This window comes from Phalacrocorax carbo, chromosome 4 (genome assembly GCF_963921805.1).
Source record: "Phalacrocorax carbo chromosome 4, bPhaCar2.1, whole genome shotgun sequence".
NCBI lineage: Eukaryota > Metazoa > Chordata > Aves > Suliformes > Phalacrocoracidae > Phalacrocorax > Phalacrocorax carbo.
The window spans coordinates 38,498,773-38,520,236 of record NC_087516.1 but is presented as its reverse complement, the minus strand read 5'-3'; the positions used below and the strand labels follow the sequence as shown (position 1 = coordinate 38,520,236).

The following is a 21,464-nucleotide window of genomic DNA, read 5'->3' as shown; positions in this document are numbered from 1 at the left end:
AAACATAACTTGGAACCAAGCATCCTTAGGGACCCCTGACATTTTTCCCAGGAGCCAGATTGCTGTATGACCTACTAGAGTTCGGAACACAGCCTCAGCATTCTTTTTGCAGCCAGATGTACACGTTTTCAATATGACGTTTCTTCGCCATTAATATAGCATAGTCCGTAATTTTGCATCCCGCCCCCGATATTCCGTGAGAACCCTAACCAAGTATGATCCATTCTGCCCTAAGTAACTGTTACACCTTCTGATTGCCGTTAGTCTTTTTGTAGCTTCTGATGCTCGGTTTTTTCATCGGTGGTTCAAGCTACCTGTGATGCCTCATAAGCATACAAGTTTTTATTTATTTCTTCTGATCCTAAAACTTACCTGCGTCCTGACTATTTTTTACTATTTTTTACTATAGTAGTAAAATATGCAGGTGTTAACTCAAAAACAATGCTAATACTGAGCAACTCTACTGATGCTTCTGTCGGTACCACTTCCCTAAAGCAAATAGACAAATAGATTTATACCGGTTTACACAGCTGAAGTCTGGCTCTATTTTTATTGCAATTGAGTAATGATTAGTAAGAACTCATCTAGGGGGTAGTTCATGAAAGTCAGGTTGGGAACAAAGCTGAAATGGAAGTTTCTTTCACTACTAGTTTGAAAATGCCTGCATGTGTTCCAGTAATTTCAAAGCTTTGTTCGAATACTGTTTTTTTATAATAGAGAAAGGTGCAAGGTAATTGTAGCTGAAAGATTTGCTGTTATTATTATAACAAAAGCTAAAAAATGAAAAGCTATCATTAAAAGGTGTCATTTCGCTTTATAAAAGCAGTCTGATATGTAATTAGTATTTGAATTCTGTTAAAGGCTGAGAGCACAAGTCAAAATATGTCCCTACTTGCTCTTGGCCTGGTAGTTCGTGATAGCTGTTTCATACGAAGTGGAGTGGTTTCAAAATGAATAATGTTTTCACTACTAGCTTGTGGGAGCTCAGCTAAAGATCTAAATATTTTAACAGGAATTAACTGAACATCTCAAATCTGTTTTTAGATATGTTTTTGGCAAGATAATTTACTGCTTTCAGTGTTTCTTACTCTGAAAATAAGTAATTTAATATTGACAGAGGCTTATTTCAGTATCAGAAAAAATTGTTGGGAAACACTGCATAAAGATTTTTTTTGCCTGCAAAGAAGAGGTGATCATTAATTTCAACTAGATAAACACTTTACATTTTATCATTTCTGTAGTTGTTTTGTAAACCACTAAATAATTTCAATTATGGTGCATTTGAAATCAATGTTTTAAGAGCAAAAAGTGAAAACCACAAATAAGAAAAATATTAAATGCAATCTTAAAGCAATTCCCTTTAATCTAACCTGCACGAAATATTAGATTGGACTTTCTTGGGCCAATCTTATATACTAAAGTTATTTCTTCCTTTGTCAAATTTGTATTAAAATATGGATGTTCATGATATTCGCATCCTTTGTCAGGATGTCACAGAAAATGACATACTGGGCTAAACCCGCAAAATAGTCCATGACTGGAGCATATTAGTTTTCAGTACTGTCCATTTTGGAAAAGAGGCTTGTTTTTGAAAATGTTATCTAGGTGGAACTTGAACTGATTTCAGGTTGACAATGCTGTAAGGCACTTTATTTGATTTTGCCCTTCATCAGCTTGTGAATCCTCTGGTCAGATCACAGCAACAAATTGCGGAATTACATAAATGTGGAAACAGCAAAGTTTGAATTGTGAGCACTCAAACTGATAGTTGCAACAAAGGGTTTCTAAGTAGTGCACAGGTGAAATAGATTTACATGAATTGCCAAATCATTTTGATTAGAGAACACATTGGGAATATCAAACATGACATGGGCAATTGATAAACAAAGCAAAGAGACACATTCTAACAATTTTATTTGCTTCTCAGCTGAAATTTTGAGGTGTGAAAAATTCATATTTGGCATCCTTGTGGACAAAGTATCTTTTAGATAAGAATTTCTAATTGTTCAGAAACATAAAAGAATATGCTTGTCTGGTATACAGAACTGTTATTACCCGGGCTTTGTCTCTGTCTTAAAGTAATATTTGCTAAGTTCTGTGTGGCAGATCTTGCACATCATTCGTTGTGTACATTAACCACATTTGTAGCTTATTTCTGTTTCACTTGCACTTTTTGACAGCTTGAAAATTTTTACCGGTATCTTGGAGTTTTATTAGGAAATGTCTGTGTTCATAAATGAGAGTCATAAATAAGAGGAGCCATATCATTCTGACCTTATCAGGCTGCTCTGGACAAATTTTCCACTTCCAGCAGGACTTGATACTTCTAATCTGATGTCTTTTGTATTAAAATTTAGGGTATATACTGGAAAAAGGAGAGCTGTCTTGAAATAAGAAATGTTACACAAAATAAAAATTTCCTTTTATTGTATAGCAAGGGTTTAAGGGTTAGCAAGATAATAATTGAGATATGCTGAGCTGTCTTATGTGCACTCTTAAATATTTTTAAGTTACTGGCATGCCTTTTCTCTGTAGTAACCAACCATAATATCTGCAGTAGAAATTAGTCTTTTTCACAGAGTTGAATGTTGATGGCTCAATAGAAGGAAATGCATAAAACACAGCACAGGTCCTTGAATAGAAGGACAGTACAAAAATTACTGTTATCTGAGGTGTACAGTTGCAAAAGCAGATTCTCAAATTAATGGTTTTGTTTTACTTGAATACTTGAAATAGCCATGTAAGGTATCTTTTTTAGTTTATTTTAAAAACCCACACATGTAAGACCATTTAAGCTAACTTAAAGCAAAAAGTAGTAACACATGAGTTTCTCTATGCTCATAATTCACTATGGTTTCTATTAAATTCACCACAATGAAAATAATTTCTGAGCTATGTTTTTTAATTATTTGGTTTTAATTCCTATTTCTTCAAACAGCAAATGCTTTGGAGCATCACTGATTCCAGTAATTCTGGTAACAGTCTTGATAACAGGTACCTGTGTCAAAGGCATAGATATTTCAGATTTAATTGAATAAGAAGCATGGACACTTCTAAAACACATTCTACATGGCATTTCATTTATGCTACATCCCTTTTTCCCCCATCCTCCGTGGCTGTTAGAAGAAATTGCTAATAAACTTTGTCATTGCACAACGTAGGGCTAGAAAGAGGAAGAAAAATGTCATGTCAGTGTTCCTTGCTGCAGTTTTTAATGTGTAATTGTAGCCAAAAGCTAAAAAGACAAAGTTGTACATTTGATTCCTTTCTATGACTGGGCAAAATTTTGCGCACATGAGAACCTTCAAAATGCATGTTATTGTCAGGGTAATGGCCCTGATTTCAGTAATACCATACCAGTGTGAAAGGCTGGTCTAAAACATTTCTTCCAAAAAAGAGTTTTAAACTTTAATTAGCTTTGATGAAGTCAGTGGCAAAATACTCATCATACAGATTGGTTTGTCATGACCATTCCAAAATATCATGCAAGGTACTGTCTATATATTTAAATTTCAGTTGAGCTGAATCAAATGAAACTCAACTCTTGAAATATACAAGTGCAACTATAAAATGTTTTAAATTCAACTACAGTATTTTGGGGAGCTTAGGCATTGGTTTTCTAGGATAATTCAAAAAATTGAAATACTTCAGCAATGCAAAAACAACAGTGGGCATAGTCTAATTTGTCGGAGTACTATGGATTCCTTTCTTCATACCTATAGTGAATGAATCTCATTAGATTATATAGTGCATCACTTTTACTTGGTGAAATGAAAACATTTTTATATCAAAATGTACTATCTTCCTTGTAGGAATTTTATTTTCTTTGCAGTTTTCATGTGCTAGGGATTGCCCACAGTCAACAGAAAACTAAGTAGAAAATCCCAAAATGTGATTCCACAAATGTAATATTTTAATAAATCTTTTCCAAAGAAGAAACTGTTATGTTTATGCCTATCACAATGAGTACAGGAGTTTTTTGATGAAAAATATAAAAGAATGTAAACTTACTTCATGTATTATTAAACAAACATGGAAATGTATATAGGGCAGCATTAATTCAAAACAAAACTGAAAATATAACAAACCAGGCTGATGTAGTACAAAAAGTAATGCAATGTGACATTTACAAAGTATTTTTTGTTTCTCCCATACCGCAGAAACAGAAGTCATTGCTTCCTTTTGTAATTTTTATAAGCTTTTTACTTTTCCTTGCTTTTGGCATGCTGCCTGTACATGACATATATACTGCTTTATTTCTTTTTGCACTAACAGCTTCTAAGACCTTAGTTTTGTGGTATTCTGAAAATCACATTGCTGTAATAAGGTATGCGAAAGTGCATGGTACTATAACAAATAGTTCCATAACATACCTGTAATTAGTGTAAAAGTACTTCAGTAATCCTTCAGTTCAGTGCAGGAGAGCTCTTCTTGTGAGTTAGTTCAGTCCTGAAGCTGTTGTATACTCCTGTTTTTCTAAATTTCTTACTAGACAAATAATGTTTAGTTATACAAAACTGAAACTTAGTAGGAGCAATATCTTGGTTTGTTTGCCAGTAGTAGCTGTTTTCCCATTGGACTTACAATTTTTAGAAATTGTTTACATAAAAGGATTTTGAATAATGGAATTCAGGAAGTGGAGAGTTTGTGCTGTGTTGCTGATGTAATGTATATCTATCTAATGTGTATGTGCAAGGGTATGTAGAACATATAAATGCAAAGTATGTATTTTGTCCAGTAGTCCACTCTGTACAGCGAGGTGGTAAAATTCATAAAGGTTGGAGAAAGCACCTCAAAAGTCTGTCACTCATATTGATTTTGATATTCAAATGGTGATGTCAGGGCAGACACACGGAAGTTAATTTTTAAATACAGATTATCAATTTTTTAAGTATTAGTAAGGAGAAAACTGTGACCCTTTTTAAACATAACAACCAGAGTTATATCATAATCTCTTGAATATATGTGTCTGTTCTATAATTTATTCTCCTGAGTTAATTTTTTCCTTTTATTATCATAATTATTACTTCAGAATACTATCCATGAGAAAGTACAGCATTCTGAATTCATTACCTTACAGAAAGACAGTGTTGCAATTACATATACAAAGGACAGAGCAAAAATCCTACAGCAACACGTAATAAATCACAAGGAATACAATGTTTACCTTAGTATATTGTATATTATCTTAAATTGATATGTTTATCTTAAACTATTAAGGACATGCTTTATCAGAAGATGATGAATGAAATAACATTACAGCAATTACTCCAGTCTTCTGTAGGATGGTATTAACTGAAAAAATGAAAGCCCCACCCATGCCTGCCCTTTATTAACAAACACCTGTTTTTTCAGTGTTTAGCTTTGAAATAAAATATTTAGGCATTTTTTCTAGCCGACTTCCTCAGTGCCAGAACTTTAGTCTTGATCGTTTATTTCAACACTTCTGCTGGATCTTTTTTCCATAGTTCATGCACTGCATTTTATCTTTTCATGTTTCAACAGCTTTTTTACAAGTGCCAATTTTTAATTTAGGTTAGAATCATTCAGCTGCAGTACTGAAGATTTAAGTTCAAGACTTAACATTAGGCTAACTTTACATTAATATTTCTAATAATATTTCTGTCATTCAGAAATATATCAGGTCACCATTATCTGCTGCCACACAGGTGTAAATTTTACATATTTCACATAAAATGCACAAAAAATGAAGTTAGGGGAAGGTCATTCTGCTGCTTGGAGCTGTAACATTTCACTTAATGTGCTATGTGAACCCCTAACAAATAATGAGATTTTTCTTAATAATTAATGAAACCATTAAATGACTGATGAACTCCTAAGGTGCTGAGATGACATACATTTTTTTCATGTCTTGTATCTATGTAGTTATTTCCAAATAACACAGTAAGAACATAGAGGAACTACAGAAGTTGCAGAAGAAATTGGTTGCACTTAATGCATCTGTTGCTGTGTCATTAGTTCATTGCTGTGGAAATGGCAGGAAGATGTGCCAGGGGAGGGTTAGGTTGTATTTTAGGAAAAGGTTCTTCCCCCAGAGGGCGGTGGAGCACTGGAACAGGATCCCCAGGGAGGCAGTCATAGCACCAAGCCTGACGATATTTAAGAAGCACTTGGTCAGCACCCTCAGAGACATGGTGTGAATTTGGGGATTGTCCTGTGCAGGGACAGGAGTTGGACTTGATGATCCTTGTGGGTCCCTTCCAACTCAGGACATTCTATGATTCTATGATTCTGTTGTGACACTGTACGCACAAACGTAGAAAAGCAGCTAGCTCCTATCATGCACTTCATCTCTTACCTCACTGCCTTCCCTATAGGCATTATAAATCTTATAATCTATCCGTGCTTTGTGTCAGTTTCATCTCCAATCTTTCAGTACTCCCGTTAGCTAGTAACCCAGTGAAGCTGAAGAGGAACTCAGATGGGTGATCCTTAGGGACTGTACGTGTTGCTGTGTTTCTATGGGCAGTGCTTCCCTACCGGTGTCTTGCTAGTCATCTGCACTGAGGCTGTAAAGGAAAGGAGCAATAATGCAGACAGCCGGAGAGCAACTGGCAATGCGGAAACTGTAACTACCAGTCCCATCCCTGAAATAACAGGCTACATTTCCCACAGATTACATTTGAAAAGCTCTGCATTTGCAAAAACTAGGTGCTAGATTTAAGTTTTTTAGAAAACCTCATCCCTGGAGAAAAATACAGACTTCATTTTTCATGCAGTTAATAGAACTAATATATCTTCGCAGGCTTATTCTTTTTGAACATTCTTTATCAGTCACCACCTGATTCCACTAATTCAACCAGATCAGCACTATGAAAATGGGAATGCATCCTTATTATCAGGAGACGAAGAACATTCATATGGTAGAAGCTGTAATTCTGGATCATCTGCTTAATGCTAGACAGCCTCAGGTGCAGTATTGCCTATTTTTGTGTACTTTTTATGATATTTGAAGATACGCAGAAAAAATTTACACTCTAGAGTACCCGTAGATATTTTCCCATGTAATTGCTTTTGGGGTAGTTTTCATCAGTTTCATAAGGTGATTTAAGACTTATGCATAGAATAACTGCACAGAGTGGAAAAACGGCAGTTTAATAGCAATGTGATTATGACTGCAAGTGTGGCTCTTAGAACAATAGACTGCTCTTGTTATCAGTTATGAATGAAATGTTGAGACCATCGTTGTTCGCATCATCTACCTGCATAGTATCCCTCAACCCAAACCTTATGATTAGGGAAGCTCATGCTGCTGATTACGGCAGTGGCTATATTCTTTCATAACTCTCTGGGCAAGGAAGAGTATATATGGGCACGCCAATAACAGCACGAGTTCATCATTCTGAAAATGTCTTTTCAGAAAGAAGCACTCAAAACAACCAAACCAACTGATCTCTGGTGGTTTTTTGCTGTTGTTGTTTACTCAAATAATATGTAAATTTCCTAATATTTTTCTGTTAAATGATCAATTTAAGCTGAAAGGTGAAGCTTTACTGTTGTGAAGTTGTGATGCATTGACCCTGGCCTGCAACTAAGCACCCACCAGCTGCTCACTCACTCCAGCAGTTTGGGGGAGAGAATCGGAAGGGAAAAAGTGAGAAAAACCTGTGGGTCAGGATAAATACAGTTTAATAAGTGAAGGGAAAAAAAGAAATTTAAAAAAGTGAGGCAAAGGCAATTGCTCACCACTTCTGGCCAGTAGACTGATGCCCAATTCTGTATCCTCTGCAAGGAGTATAATATCAAAGATACACAAATATGTACAAGGAGTACAGTGTTTTGTTAACATGAACAACATGTCGACCTGTCATATTTCAGGAATTGCACTTTCGAAATATCAGTGCCAACTTTCTCATTGCTTTTTAAGCTATTTCTACAAACCTTGTCTTATAAAATAATAGGCATTTGATTCCCAACTCCAGTGACGTACAAGGTGTTTGTAATGGTCATCTTGCTGCTGGCTGATATACTCAGACCAATCACTTCTAAATATCTGTACTAGATGTAGTATAGACTCCCATGCTGCCTTTGTACCCTCCCTTAAATATGTTGCTGCTTAGTGAATTTAGCATTTACATTTCCTTCAGTGTTTTAGGCCATTTTTTCATTTCAGCTCCAGCATAAGCTGAAAGCAAATGGCTGCCAATATGGAGATCACATCTGTTAGCTGATAAGCACTAAAATTCTTTCAGTTTCTGAAAAAAGGTACAATAGGTGACTTCAATTACAATGTCTCAGTTTTTAATCAGGAGACTTGATTTTACAGGGGTTTTTCTACATTTTTTTTTTTAAGGAGATCTTGCAAACTGAACAAATGAATTAACGTGTGTCTACATAACTTTTAGTGAGTTGTCTGTGCTGCTTTGGCTATCATCCTTTTATTTTAACACGTAGTGACTGATGTGAAATAGATACGAAATAGAGGTTAGATGAGTTTCTACTTAGTGTGCTTTGCCTTCAATAGCCATTCAAACAATGTCAGAGAACACTGTGAAGATTACATGGAGCCATAAGAAAGAGTGTGAAATCAGATAGACTCAAATTAGTCTAAGCATTAAGAGGGTGAGAATAATTAGCTTTGTACCCTAGCTATATTTTGAGAATCATATTAAAGCTGATTTGTACTATCACAGTAGATCTTTCCAGTGAAGAATTGCACTGTACAGGAAAACGTCTTGATAGAATAGTACACTGTACTGCCTCTTAAACCTCCTGAATCCAGTCGTGTAGAGGCTTGAATGACGTTCTCTCAGTAGCTCAAAACTTTAAGGATGCTAGATTGTCTACTTAAGGTTGAGAGCATTATACAAGATACTTCCAAAGCTACTTTACCAGCCAGTTCAAGCCTTTCTTATATTTATTTAGAAACCTACACAACGGTTTGAAGAGAACCAATTTAACCAGGTGAAAGCAGGCACAGCAAAGGTCTCACAGCCATGGCAAAGACTCCTTCATTGTTATCTTGCCTCAAAATACAGCCTAAGAATCATTTATTGGCCTTAGCATCTGTATAAACTAATTAAGAGAGAAATGGAAGAGGATTTTCTGATTTTTTTACAAGATCAAGAACAGTATTTTAAAAAAAGATATGTGATATATGTATAGATGCAGAACAGTTTTTTAGGTTCTAATAGCAATGATAGAACCCCTTTTGCTCGAGTCTTTTCTAATTGTATTTTAAGAAAGAAGTTTCCATTGACAAATGCTGTAAAAAATAACCTGTTTAGTTTTGGCTTGTTTTTTGTTGTACTAGTTCATGCAGCCTTGCAAATGGTAAAAAACCATATTCTATTACTTTATGAGAATAATAGGTGTGGAGTATGAGGTCAGTTATTTTTAAATGGTCAGAGGAAAAGCCCAACCTCAGGTATCTATATCAAGACATGTCTGGAAATTTCCATTCTTAAAATCCTGCAGAAAAAGATAATATTTAGAGTGCTAATCCCAACACAAATCTTTTGCTGCTCATAAAGCTGGTATATGTTCAGGTCTTTGCCCAAAGATAATTAGAGAGAAGTGAGGTGATCTCAAAACTATGACAGTAAATAGATCTGTGAATTTCCTGAAATTCTTCCCAACTTTTATGACTCAGTGGGCTTGGCTTTCTAAACTCTGTGAAACTCAGGAATTCTCCTTTTTCTGGGCACATTCCAATCCATAATTTCTGGCACTAATACTCTCTTTTTCCTAGGAATGAAACTCTAGTATGTGAAACTGATGAAAACCACAATACTGATAACTGCCAGGTTCTTGAAGCTCGTAGAATGGGTCCTGGGCTTTGATGCAGCTAGTGAAGCCAGTATTTCCGGAAAGTGAAAAGTATTAACTTCACTGATGTTGTGGAAATCACTTTTACAAATTCCCAGTACCCAATAATGAAATAGAAATTATTCTGCGCTTCATACTTTCAGTGTGAGATGATGCATTTTAGACTTTACTCCTTAATATTTTTTCACCAGTTTCCACTTGAAGCTAATATATTATTCTCACTCCTTTCATGTCTTGGGTATCCAATTAGCTGATCTCTGTAACTCCTGAGCACAGGTATGTGCTCCAACTTTCAAGAGTCATTTTCTGTTCAGACTGATCATCTGAAGCTGTTGAACTAGATGATCGTTTTGAGTCCCAATATGAGCAATAGGAAGGGAATAACCATAATATATTTTAAGCAAGGTTGTTGGTTTTTCTTTTAGATTTGCTTTAAATTTGGAGGCTCCCAATTAGTGCTTGCTTATATATTGCCAAGATGCTCATTCAAGTTATTAAAGTTTTTTCTGGAAAGTTTTTGATGAACAGTATCAACTGTGGGGAATCCTCAGTGAATAAAAGTGAGTTCCTGTGCTTAAAAAAGAAAAAAAAATCCCTTCTTGTAAGACAGGAATAATTTTAAGAATTGTAAAGTTTTAGTTTTGATGCTTTAGTTTTATTTGTGAAAAGGCAGCAGACATTTCCGATGTTCTGGTAAATTATGAGGTACAATATTATTATATTATTTAAACAATGCTGTTTAAATAATTTTTACCTAAATCCCTGTTATCTGTTAGGTAAGTTCCTAATCTTCTGTTTTTACAACTATCTTTTCACCAAATCTTAAAAATAGAATTGTGATTTTTACACACACAAGTTTGTTAATAAACTAGCACCAGAATTAGCGTACTAGAAAACTTTAGAAGTTTTATGCCCTCATAAAGGTAAGATTAAAAATATTTACTAGATTAGTAACCTCCATCAGTGAATTATTTAAGAATAAAATGAAGAGTGAACAAACGGCTCAAATGTATACCTTGTAAAGCAGAAACCATATTTAAGTGATTAGACAGGTAGCTAACTGGCATTGTTCCAATGACTGCTTTGTCAAATTATTAAAGTTTCACCAAAGCCCTTGCAGTCAGGACTCCATCTCCAAGGAGACCATTCACAAAATTGCAGCTGTGCTCTGTAATTGCTCTCTGACACAATGAGGGTTCCACCAAAGCTGGAAAGACTCTATATCAAGGAACCAAAGAACATTGTTCCAAAATACACGGAAACTGGTGCTTGGAACAATCAAAGAGAACCACATTTGTGTCTGCTTCTCTCATACAGTAAAGCCCTGAACTCACTTTCTTTTTCCTGAATTTTCCAAATAGCTGGGATTTCAGTGTGTTCCCTGTGTTTGGGCTGTGCTTCAGCCTGAACTATTAAAAATCCAATCACAAAGCAGGTGGAGTTAGCTTTTATGGTGGATTATCAGGCTATATATGCCTGTGTGTGACACGAATATCCTGAGCTCTTTGTCCTGCCCTTGTGTTTAACCTGCTGGTCCAGTAGAATTGATTTGCCCGATGATTCCAGGGTCACTTTCTGTTCAGCCTCAGAAGAGATTGTATCAGCATCATATCTTTTTGTCTATCTTTAGGAAGATCCAAAGAGGGTCTTCTTTCACACTACTGAAACTATATGTTAGCAGTCAGGTTTGGGAATAGAAAGCTCTGAAGTCTACACTATCCTTAACATGTCTTCAGATCATTGGTTGAATGCTTGAAAACTATGAACTGAAACAGCTTGTGGCAATGAAGCTTAACTGACAGCAGGCATGCCCCTGTTGTGAAGCCCTGAAGGGTGTTTGTTTAAGACTGGTGTTGGTGTTATCTTTTGACAAAGATTAAGCAGCTCCCTGCTAAGGGTGTTGGCTATTACAGACCACATTGTTTAGGAAATCTATTCTTTCTTTGGTAATGCAACTGCAGAAGAGAACCACCTAGCTGCCTAACTTGGACATAAACATTCTGCCGGAGAGAGAATGGAAGAAGTACTACTCCTAGACAACCAATGAACAGGAATTAAATCCAAAGATTTAAGTTTTTAAACAGCAGAGATTTTTCAGCACACTTAGAAAACTGCAGAGAATTTTCTGGTGATTCATATGACTGATATCTTAATTAACTCTATGGATATTTCTGTTTTTTAAACACAGCAGATGCTGTTTTAACTATACAGTTAGCAAGAATGCTGCTCACTTTACAAAGCACTTTAGTATTAGGAAAGCATTAAAAATAGCTATCGATAATGATTAATTTGGATGTATCCCTAATGAGTTAATTAAAATGACAGTAATGTTTCAATTTTAATAAGAATTCTGTTGCTGTCAATGAGACAAAAGTATTTGGGCAGATTTTTAGCATCTTACCTCCATGCCCGGTGGACATAACAACAGAAATTAAGCCTAAGTAATTAATACTAACAGAAAACAAAAATAATTGTTAAAAGCAATAATTGCCATCTGTTCTTGTCAGTATTATTAATGTGCATAGAACGGCCTTTATTACAAAATAGCTTACAACTGTAGTGTTGACAAAATTTGTTTCTTTCAAAGTAGCTGGACTTGCATTAAAGAAGTTACGGTGGGCAAACAAATTCAAAATGTTAACACAGCCTAATAACATTGGTGTATCAGCCAATTTATAATTAGTTGCATTTTGCAAGGAATGCAGATCTCACAGGATTAAAACCACAATATCTAATACTTCTGGATAAGGTTCTGAACCATTCATGCATTATACTTTGATGTCCTTTAACTGGTATACTTAAGCTGGCAATGTAAATTTGATTTCTTATTTTTCAAGAAAAAAGTATGCCTCATTTCAGTTTCCATAGCTACTAGTGTTCAGTTAATTTATTTGCTATGCAAAAGTAAGTCTTCTATCAGTTTTGTAAATTTATTATACTCTATACTGCAAGATTTTTGACTCATTTTTCTAGTCCTGGAAGGAACAATTTAATGCTGTTTACCAAAATTATATTTTACAACTAGTTATTCTCAGATTCTTTTCTAGCATAGTTTCCTAAGGTTTATTTTGCTCTCAGGTTATCACCAGATCCCTGCACTCTCCTGAGTTGCTTTCAAATCTGGTAGCTAATTTCTGCAAACTTGACAGAGGAGTAGAGGTCTGAAAAATATTAGGTTCATACAAGATTTGTGAAAATTGGTGTTTAGGTAAAAAAGAGGGATTTTATTCATTATTATCTGTAATACAGAGGGAGGGTGTTCTGTGGTATGAGGCAGTACTTGTGTTTGGCAGCAGAGTGAGCCAGTTCTGGATGGCCAACGCTTGTAGCTCCTGTCTATCCATAGAAAAAAAAATGCTATTAGTTCTGTGGATCACTGAAGAATGTGTGCTGGAACATTCTTATTAGCACAGGATTCAAATTAGAGTTACTCCTCGTTTGTAGAGAAATTAAATATACATCCCTACTCAGGGTGGTGTTTAAGCAAATATATAGCTTTAGGGAAATGTTTGTACTGAGATTTTTCCCTTGCTGAAAAATATTTGAAATACTTTCTGAATTGGGGAAATTGCAGTTTGCCTCTTGAGGCAGTGAGCTCTGCAACTTACCAGATTCAGAGGGAAGTTCAGAAAGCTATCAGTTTAGACAATGAAATTGAGAGCCTTGATGCTAGCTCTGAACAAATAGCAAATAACAAAATCAGCCTTGATGGTAGCTCTGAACAATAACAACTTCTGCTTTAAATGTAAGGGGGTTTGGTTTGATTTGTATTTTTAATATAGGTATCACTTCACTTACTTCTCTGTGCCCGTTTCATTATCCCGGTCATCCCTTAACATCATTAATTAAAAGTTTTTTTATTTCTGTTTAATTTTATTTTAATGCCAACAGCTCATAATAAATGCTTTTAAATATTTGGATCCATAAGAGGCTGTCAAACTGCTCTTAAACACTCTGTGTTTTCCGATCTTGAATTTTGGTTTTCTCATAGTACATTTCAGACTTAATCCTTCAAATTATTCAGCATTGGGAGATTACTATCCATTTCAATACATGGCTAATAGATGATACCTTTTTTTTTTCTATAATGATTCTCACAGGGCTATTCAGTTGCAGTTCCTAGGGAGTAGTTTGAGGAAAATGAAGTAGAACTGTGGGATGTTCTTAGGTTTAAGTAATCTCAAAAGAATTTCAGATTTTAAAATGTACAATGCAGTATACAGAGAGGCTGATGAGCCCAGATGCTCAATGCTTCTATAAATACTTTCTCTTTATATACTAATTTCAGCCAAACTGGTACACTTCATGAGAAAAGTAGTGTCATTTCTTAGTTCGGCATTCAGAATCAGTGGACATAAATATTTTCCTGATGATGACAAAGAATTTATCTATTCCTTTTATATATGTTAGCTTGAGAGGCAGCAGAAATCACTCAGGGCAAAGTTTGTAATTCTTAAAGCTGTGGTCTTAAAACTCTCATCAAGAACTTGTCTGTGAAGAAAGATCATAGAAAAGTTTAGCTTATTAAACTGTTCTGTGCTTTGGATGTCTCCTTGCACCGGAATAAGAGGCTTTTCCTTATTTGTGGTACTGAAATAGCAACTGAAGGTGTTTGATGTGGCTTTGTTGTGTCTCTCTTGTAATTCCCATCTCACATAGTTCTTCTTAAAAAAATAAGGTGCCTCTTGGTCCTGTTTATGATCTGTTTGGTTTTGTTTATTACCCACTCTGCATACAGTTCCCAGGCATGGGTTTTCACAGGTTTTGTTTGACAGGATTGGCTTCCAGGAGGATTCCAAGACTTTAGACGCTTTCTTTGAGCTCCTTGAAGATTGTTGCCTTTTGGTATAGCTACATTCACAGTACAGTTTATTTTCTGTGGTATGTTAATATTCTTATTGTCATCCTTCATATACAAGGTGCGCATAAGAGTCAGGAAACAGCTGCTGACAAAGGTGTTTCCAGCACTCTTGTATTTCAATAGGGTTATTCAGTTGCATATCAAGTTTTAAATGATGCTACCTCATCACAATGAACTGCTGGGAAACCAAGGACCAAGATGCAAATAATAATAGCGTTGTACACCTCAATAGTATTTAATATTTCATCTATCACAAGTGAACGATTTTATATTATTTTCAAGTATACAAGAGCAATGGTTTATGACAAATACAGATACTTGCTATGTCATCTTCAGGAGAGTCACTTACACTTTTTTGTGTCATTATACTTACTCAGATAATTCATGGTTCTTACCTTAATATTTTGTAGTGGTTTAACCCCAGCCAGCAACTAAACACCACAAGGCTGCTTGCTCTCTCCCCTCACAGTGGGATGGGGGAGAGAATTGGAAGGGGAAAAGTGAGAAAACTGATGGGTTGAGATAAAGACAGCTTAATAGGGAAAGCAAAGGCTGTGCACGCCAGAAAGGCAAAACAAGGAATTCTTTTACTGCTTCCCATGGGCAGGCAGGTGTTCAGCCATCTCCAGGAAAGCAGGGCTCCATCATGTGTAATGGCTACTTGGGAAGACAAAATGCCATCACTCCAAACATTCCCCCTTCCCTCTTCTTCCCCCAACATTATATGCTGAGCATGACATCATATGGTATGGAATATCCCTCTGGTCAGTTGGGGTCAGCTGTCCCAGCTGTGCCCCCTCCCAACTTTTGTGCCCCTCCCCAGCCCACTCGCTGGTGGGGCAGCAGGTGAGGAGCAGAAAAGGCCCTGACTCTGTGTAAGTGCTGCTCAGCAGTAACGAAACCATCCCTGTGTTATCAACACTGTTTCCAGCACAAATCCAAAGCACAGCCCCATACCAGCTACTGTGAAGAAAAATTAACTCTATCCCAGCCCAAACCAGCACAAATTAATAAGAATCTGGAATAATGGAGCCGCCTTTTTAAGGAAGTAATGTTAAGGTGGTGATAGTTCGAATGTAGGAGCATAATCCTGGTTTTGGAGCAGATATCAAATGATGAAACAAGATGCTATATTTTACTTTTATTAAGATTCTTCAACTCCTGTTAAGTGTAAAATCCCAGAAGCAACATGAAAGTCCTTGCCTGTAAAAGCTGACCAACCAGTCTTTGTTAGCAAATGATTATAGTCACTTACAAAAATCAGTAAGGAAAAAAAAACCAGCACCCAAAAAAAACCCCCAAAAACCACACAACAAAGAAAGGTGAAATAATAAAAGAGATGCTGATGGAGTATTTCTGATGAAGTTGCACAAAGAGTAGGTGTCAGTCTAGACCGGCTGGTCTAATTGATCCTAATTACAGTAGTATCCACACAAGTTGTCCCCTCTACCATAGGATAATGCTTACCCCCAGAATTATGTACAGTAACTCTGTAATATTTTGCTATATTATTTTCTTAAAAGGCATGGCACTTTTTAAGTAGCTGGACTTTATAAGCTCATAAATCCATGTACTAAAACCAGCACAACTAAGAAGTCATGTGAGTTCAAGACATACCCTGGCTAGGATCTTCGGATAGCCAAAGATATATGTAAAGGGAAATGCCTAGGCTTGTGACTTGGAATTCCATTACAAAGTTCTTTCCCTGAAAGCTTTATTCACATAGATGGTGAGTGTGACATATAACCTTGATTCTTCAGAACGATTCTCTGCTTCTGCCTTGAAGACCAGGAATATCACTAGATGATCTTACAAGATCATCTTGGTTTTGATGGTCTGACAAGATCATCTAGTTTTTCTGGAAGGAGGCAAGTCTGAAGATGAAGTTTTTATCACTGTGCCAAATTCAAAATGAAGAGAGAATTCCTGAATTCTTAGCTTCTTAAATAATAATAAATGCTAGGCCAGATTTGTGAAAATAATTATGCCATTCTCTTTCAGACCATACTGTTTGTTTCGTATACTTAGTATAAGTACAGAAAGAGTAAAAAGACTTGCTTTCTATAATCTAAGCAGTCCATAGTCTTCTCCAGGAAGCTGTTCAGTTGCTGGATGTCACTGATAAAAGGAAAAATGATCAAACTTTTTTGTATTTACTAGAACATAAAAAACTAATTGAAAGTTTCTGTTCAGGCTCTTTTGCTCCAGCTGTGCTGAACTGATCAATAGGGAGGACACCCAGGAGGAGTCATCTCTGAAGACCACAGCAATTTTGTGTGTGGCCAACTTATGCAGCTGTTCATTTTACATTAATTTTCTGTGTTAGTCAAGCAGCTTTCAAATTGATGTGATCAATAACATTAATGACCTTTAAAAAACCAAAGCAACTAGTAGCGATGGAATGTTAAATATAGAAACCTTCGCTATTTGATATCCAGCTGTCTATCAGACTACAAGTGTTTCTAAAAAGGTTGGCACTAAGAGAGATATATTAAATTCATTAATCAAATATTGAAAAAGTAGAAGTGTGGAAATAAAATAGAATGAATGCTAATTTCCTTCTCTTACTTTCTGTTCATTTCTCCCTATATATAAATTTATTTCCCCCTATTGTTAACTGTATACACTAATACAAACATCCCTTGATCATAATTTCTCATGTGTAGTGTACAAAAATATTTTGCAGGTGCTGGAATTAAAATTTTCACTTCAGCTACCATTCAAATGGACACAGGAATGCAATTTCATCAACACTATAAACCCTTATGCTTCTGCTGTCTTTATGCAGCTATCCTGAGGACCATATGTACATGTATTTGTAAATCTGCATTACACCTAAGAAATAGAGCTTGGAGCAGTTCTTCCTTTTTTCTTTGTTTTCTTCTTTTGAGAGTTGCCATTTGTGTTGCAGTCACTTCATTTTTTTCCTGACAGCTCTCTATGCAAACTAAGATAAAATACGATGGATTTTAGAGGGGGACATGGATGGAAGCAAGACACGATACTGAACTAAGACTGGAATATCAATTACAGAAAAAAAAAAAAAAAATTACCTGTATATTTAGATTTTTGAAACTAAAATTTTATTCATTGTCTTATATTTCTGTCATATCAGTAACAGTTCCAAAGGCTTCAGAAGGATGCAAATAACATAACACTATTTCCATAGCATAGAGAATGGGTCAAATTACAGTGATGGTGAGCAGCATCATACCTGGCTTCCTATGAGAGATCTTTTACTCATTCCTCATCTCTAACACGTCTTTTCTGATGGCTTAAGTTTTCTGTGCATTTTGAGTACGTTATAATATTTATCACTGGGTTATAATATTTATGCTATCAGTAATGTATAGATAGATGTTCTCCTGTAAGTCTGGTCCTCAGCTTTTATAGACTATTTTACTGTGTGTAAATTAAAAAAAAAGAAAAACCAACAAAACAAAATGAAACACAAAAACCCAGCATAATGTCCAGAAGGGTTATTTTTCATTGTGTTGAGTAATGCTTTTTTTTTTCCCGTGTTTCCATTGGAGCTAGGTGATTTTTAAGTTCTATTTTAGATGAAAAACTAGGAGATGGAGAAAACAGCAAGAGCAACTTCAGTGGAAATCTTTTCAGTTTACTGGTAATCTTTTGGTGGTGCTAGTTTAAGTGGGGGGAGGGTTTGCTTTTTTGTGTTTTCTCTGTTTTGAGGTTTCTTACAGAAAGGAATTGATCATTACGTATTGTTGTACAATAGTGATGCAACTGCAAGTGTTATGATCATAAGGGTTTATTTTCTGAACTGCTATTTTTTTTCTACTCTAGAGCTGGAGTATACAGAAATTCCTTCCCATTCTCTTAGTTTTTCGATAATCTAGACAGGTTCAGAAAGGTTCCCTGAAGTTTATATGATAGCATTTACAAGTAGACTTCTTGTACTTTTGTAAGCAAAAACAAGGAATGCTTTATATGTTATGTTTATCATTCTTAAATTTTGTTTTCCTTTGAATATATAAACCATTTTCCAGGGGGAATTATCATTTAATTCTTTTGCTTTCCACTTACTACTTCATTTCAGTTGTAAGTCATCAGTGCATTTGGCAATTCTACAGCTAGTTTCTCTGTCTTGGTAATTTATGTAGATTAGAAGCAATAAAGATCTGAGAACTGAGTCCCCTGTGACCCTTTTCAACACTTTAATTTCTAATCACTTTACTTTAATCAGTTCTTTATCTGTTCCCACGTTTAACCTGAATCTTTCCTGCTTTCAGTTTAAGACGAAGACTATCATTTGAGACTTTATCAAAGGCTTTATGTAAATCCAAATTATGGTGCTTGTACTATTATTATCAATTTTATTCCTAATCTTCTCAAAAATAAAAAGTGGCTGCTTGTCAAGATCTTAATTTATTTAAATATCTTATGATGGTAAACTGTATTTGTTTTACCTTATTAACAATTATTTAATGCCCATCGTCTTTAAATATGTTGTACACATTTGAGTAAACTATGAATTTTTAAGGTCAGTTCTTTCTGCTGCTTTCCTTTCTGTGCCACAATGTGTCATGCAACGTGTGTGTATACTCTGACATATACTGGCCATAATGGGTCAGGCAAAGCAATGAGTAGCAATTCTGTTGCAATTTCAGATTATACACAGCAAATTACCCTGGAACTGTTGAGAGTTGCAAGGGAGCCTTTGGTCCTAACAAATCAGATAAGATTTATTATTTAGAAAGTTAAAGAAAAGACCTACAAAGCTTTTTTCCTCCACTCACTGCATTTTAGGAAATACATTAAAAAAAAAAAAAAAGGGTAAAAAAATAACTTCTCTGCAGAAACTGAGGTAGCCCATGAATAAAAATAATATTTTGGTGAGACTGGCTGCTCTAGTAAGACTGTGTAAGAGCAGAACAAAGGGATCTTCTGGTATGAGATACATCTGGAGAGTAACCAAATGGATTCTTCTTTTTTCTCCTGATTGAGAGATATGCATTCTATTTTTTCCTTAGGAAGATAATAGTTAGAGATATTACTTATTTTTAAAAGTATTATTTCATAATTATAAATTTTTTTAAAAAAGTAATGTTGTATTTATTTGCCACTTTTCATTTCAGAGAGATAGTAGGGTCATTCCAGGTGTTCAATTATTTATTTTTTTTTTATACAAAAACCAATACCTTACTGAACTTCCAATGTTCGTGGTCTTCTGTGTAGCCTAAAATTGTTGCCCAAAGATACTAATATAATAATATGACCTCTTAATAGGAGTTATGTTTTTCGTTTCCAAAACATATTCTGGACATGATCATGTTTAGAATTATGTTGGATGGAATATATGCATTTTCCATCTGTAACTGAGAAAATATAATAGAGAGAAATTAGAAAGCTTATGCAAAAAAAAAAGAGAAGAACTTAAAGAGCTAAAATTAAATATATATTCAAACTTTTCAGTCTAGTAGTTAGTATCTGAGCTGTCACAAAAGGATTCTTCTGTTGGCAGCTACTGAAACAGATTGACTCTGACTTAGTTCTGAGTCACTTAGACAGATTTGCCTACTTAATCTCACCATAAATATAAAAGAACTAGAATTAACATTGAACAAAACGATAAAGGTTTCTTTGAGAAGCTAAGAATAAAATTGAAGATAATGGTTATGTTTTTCTTCTTTTAATTACAAGTAAAGTTAAATGCAGGAATAGATATGTCTTAGGGATTCAGGATAGGCATGGAAGTCAGAATGTGGTGCCACTTGCTTAAATGATTCTGATGAAGTCAAAGTTAAAGAAAATTTAAAATGCAATAAAATTAATACAAGTTGATTCAAGCTCTAGGAATCACTGAGAAACTATTAGAATTGCATTATATACAATGAAAAGGCCCATACAATCAAATACATGTTGAATTAAGGACAGTGCCAGCATTCACATTCTACTGTCTCACAATCACCTACCCAGACAGACCCTGTGATGCACTCTGAAGACTAACAGCTAAAAATTCCCACCAATCTACATATTTAATGGAGCTGTAGTTCAAAAACTGCCATTAAACAAAACAGTTTATCTTTCACCTGTAGACGTGCCTGAGTTCCTGGACGTTTAGTGAGGCATGATAGAAAATATCTTAGTACGCAGCATGCTATACTACTGTATGCTAAGCTGTATACAGTATTTATTTTTATATATTTATTGTCATATCCCCTCCAAGTCAGAATTCTCTTGTGCAAGACATTGTTCAGTTGGAGGAATAAGAAGTGCCCCTTACCCTTTGGAACTTAAAACAAAAGTGCTAAACCAGAGACAGTGGATGCATAGAAAAGGAATGAGATACAAGAAGATGCTGGACAACAGAGTCCTCTGTAGGCATAGTCACTTGGATTCTAGATACTGTAGAAAATTCTGTAGGTACCACATAAAACAGGTACTGAAGTAAGTTTAGACTAATGAAAGTGTTTTCCCCATAAATGCAAAAATAAGTGGGAGGTCAGCACTTAGGAGCTACCTGAATCACATTGAACATAATTTTGTTTAATTTTTTTGCAATTCTAAGAGCATCGCACATTCCCAAACCCTGCCCTTTCCTTGATGAAACACAGAGAAATACATACGCACGTAGAAATACACTGAGGGGAACATAATTAACATTAATCTATATATACATTTAACTGACTAATGAAGGTGATTTACTTTAGCTGTGCATTCTGAGATATCACTAATAAGACCTTATCTTCTTTATAACAGGTAAATACTCCATTTCAATAGATTGCCAAAAGGAACTGCAAGATACTTCAAAGGTAAGGACCTCCTTAAAAACAATACATTAGGTGATCAC

The 21,464-nt window shown here is 35.2% G+C and overlaps 1 long non-coding RNA gene across 1 annotated transcript in view; it reads left to right on the top strand.

The window, feature by feature from the left end:
* Positions 1-21,464, top strand: part of LOC135313265 (uncharacterized) — a 542,083-nt gene that overhangs the window by 183,851 nt on the left and 336,768 nt on the right. Inside the window, exon 3 of the long non-coding RNA XR_010372880.1 lies at positions 21,374-21,426. This is a non-coding gene — a long non-coding RNA (uncharacterized LOC135313265). The remainder of the gene's footprint in view (positions 1-21,373; positions 21,427-21,464) is intronic.